The sequence below is a fragment of the Cervus elaphus genome, chromosome 25 (assembly GCF_910594005.1).
Source record: "Cervus elaphus chromosome 25, mCerEla1.1, whole genome shotgun sequence".
Classification (NCBI taxonomy): Eukaryota; Metazoa; Chordata; class Mammalia; order Artiodactyla; family Cervidae; genus Cervus; species Cervus elaphus.
In genome coordinates, this window is record NC_057839.1 from 60,715,969 (window position 1) to 60,719,242 (window position 3,274).

Sequence of the window (3,274 nt, forward strand, 5' to 3'; positions counted from 1 at the left end):
CCTCGTCTCTGGCCCTGGATTGAATTCTTCTCCTCCAGAGGACATGAACCCCAGCATCTTTGCATAATTCAGCAACAACCTTTCACAAGGAGCAAGCATCTTTTAATTTCATGGTTGTATTCACTGTCCACAGTGATTTTGGAGCCAAAGAAAATAAAATCTGTAACTATTTCCACTTTTCCCCCTATCTATTTGCCATGAAGTGATGGGACTAGATGACATGATCTTAGTTTTTTGAATGTTGAGTTTTTAAGCCAGCTTTTTCACTCTCCTCTTTCACTTTTATTAAAAGGTTCTTTAATTCCTCTTCACTTTCTGCCATTAAAGTGGTATCATTTGCCACCAAAGTGGTATATGTGAAGTTGTTGGCATTTATCCTGTCAATCTTGATACCAGCTTATGTGTCATCCAGCCCAACATTTCACATGATGTGCTCTGCCTATATGTTAAATAAAATGGGTAACAATATAAATCCTTGGTGCACCCCTTTCCCAATTTTAAATCATAATAACTGTAGTGATTTTAAGGATTATGGGAAGTTTTGAGTTTGACTCCTCCAAAGAGCATACATTATGTAAAATGCAAATATAAGCATTCCATCTCAGTACAAGGAGCAGGAATGGAATCATAAAGGCTCTCTCTCTCTTTGTTGTTGTATTGTTCAGTCACTAAATCATGTCCAACTCTTTGTATCCCCATGGACTACAGCATGCCAGGTTCCCCTGTATTTCACTATCTCTTGGAGTTTACTCAAATTCATATCCATTGAGTCAGTCTATCTCATCCTCTGCCATCCCTTTCTCCTTTTGCCTTCAGTCTTTCCCAGCATCAGGGTCTTTTCCAATGAGCTGGCTCTTCTTTTCACATGGCCAAAGTATAGGATCTCCAACTTCAGCATCAGTCCTTCCAGTGAATATTTAGGATTGATTTCCTTTAGGATTGACTGGTTTGATCTTCTTGTAGTCCAAGGAACTCACAAGTAAACAATCTCCATCCAGCCAAAGCTAGATAGGAATTTCACCTCCTTGTGGGTGCTCCGGAATATCAGAATTACATGGAATTTAAATGTCCTCAGCCAGTAATTCAATTTTATAGGAGCAGGGACAAGATCACAATTTAAGTGATCTTTATGGTTCCTTTGGCGCTACAATGGAAAAGAGAATAGCCATGACAAAAAACATATGACCCACAAACCTAAAATATATGTTATTTTAGAAAAAGTGTGCTGACCTTGCTTTAAAAGAATCCTTTTCTTCTACTAGAGAGCCTTGATGAAATTGAAAGAGGTTGACGCAGTGCCATAAGAGGCTAACACAGGAGGGTAAAGAAAGTCTCCATAAAACCTATAGAAGAGATTTTTAGAACTCTTCTCTGGATCCTGTCTGGAGTCACAACTGAACTGGAAGATTTTAAGTCTTAGCACTTACTAGTATGTGTGTAGTTAATACCAAAGTCATTAAATTTAAACTTGACCTTCAATAAATTAAAAAAAAAAAAGAAATTGAAAGAGGTGAGTGAAAAAGCTGACTTAAAACTCAGCATTTAAAAAAACTAAGATCATAGTAGCCAGTTCCATCACTTCATGGCAAATAGATAGGGAAACAGTGGAAACAGTGAGAGGTTTTATTTTCTTTGGCTCCAAAATCACTGCAGATGGTGACTGCAGTCATGTAATTAGAAGACACCTGCTCCTTGGAAGAAAAGCTATGACAAACCTAGACAGTATATTAAAAAGCACAGGCATCACTTTGCCGACCAAAGTCCATCTAGTCAAAGCTAAGGTCAATGAGTCTAAGAAATTGGAAAAGTGAAAATCAATTTGTTTCTCTGAAGTTCTTAAAACCAATTTTAGTTACTATTCTGCCTAACAAATCAAAGCTTCCCTTATGTTTCTGGTTCTTTGTTTATGGACTCTACATTTTATTCTCTGAGCCTACTATCCAACACAGCATGATAACTAAGTTATAATCCAAGCATATGATTCATAGACCCTTCTTAATAGCTTCAGTAAATATGAGCTGTAGAACATAACCTTTACTTGATCAGAATTATAAAATCTGCCATTTATCTCTGAGGACTACTCTTCCTACTCATATCTAAGTTCTTTCCCACCAAAAAGTTAGAGTGTGTGATATTAAAATTCTTCCTGACAACACAGAAAATTATATTATTATGAACCCTGACAAAGAGTGATAAATATATTCATGACCTTAATTATATGGGAGTAAGTTAAGAATAATTTCCTCTTTTGCCTCTGGACAATTGGTAGTCTAACGTTTCACATAAGCATGGATTATGTAACCATTTTAATTAATTTAAACCTTGCCTCTCTTGTGGCTTCATTATGAAAGAAAAATAATTTTGTGTTTCATGGCAGGTCTCAATGCTCAACACTGATTTTTAGTAAGTAGAAACTTTCTATACTTCTAAGTGTTTGCTAGCATATTGTCAAATATAATGGGTCTGAAATTTAATGATTTACCTTACTGAAAGGTCTTTGTATTCCCTGAAAGTAACAATGATTTGAAACTTGGCAGGATGGGCTTCCCTGGTGGCTGAGTGGTAAAGAATCCACCTGACAATTCAGGAGACATGGGTTAGATTCCTGATCCAGGAAGATCTGATATGCCACAGAGCAACTAAGTCTGTGAGCCTCAACTACTGAGCCTAGCCCCCAGGAGATGCCAGTGCTAAAGCTCCCTCACCTTGGAGCCTGTGTTCAGCAGCAAGAGAAGCCACTTCAACAAGAAGCCTGCACACCAAACTAAAGAGTAGGTCCTGCCCCCCTCAACTAGGAAAAAAGCCCACACAGCAACGAAGATCCAGCACAGCCAAAATAAATAAATAAAATTATTTTTTTAAAGAAAAAAACTTGGCAGGAACTTATGTATATAATGTATTAAGGTTAGTTTCTTTACCAATTCAAGGAAAGGAAAGAATTTGAAAGCGTGGCTGGCAAACAATTAGAGAACAATATATATTTTTCTTTCTGTTTGGCTGAAAACTATTATTTCTTCCTCATATTTTCAGGGTTACAGACAGCCCTTGGAAGGGGTTATTGGAAGGGATTTTGTTTCTAAATGAAAGAATTTCTTGAATCCATGACAATGGAAGTCATACTTCTGGGGACCTAGAATGATATATATTTTCAATTAGTTGAGTGTTGACAGTTAATCAGATTTATTCTTATATCACTTTGGCTAGTGACTGCAGCCATGAAATCAAAAGACACTTGATCCTTGGAAGAAAAGATATGACAAACGCAGACAGTGTA

General features: G+C 36.9%; 1 pseudogene; it reads left to right on the plus strand.

The window, feature by feature from the left end:
• Positions 1–1,283: 1,283 nt before the first annotated feature.
• Positions 1,284–1,396, plus strand: LOC122683991 (annotated as a pseudogene).
• The last annotated feature ends 1,878 nt before the right edge of the window (positions 1,397–3,274 follow it).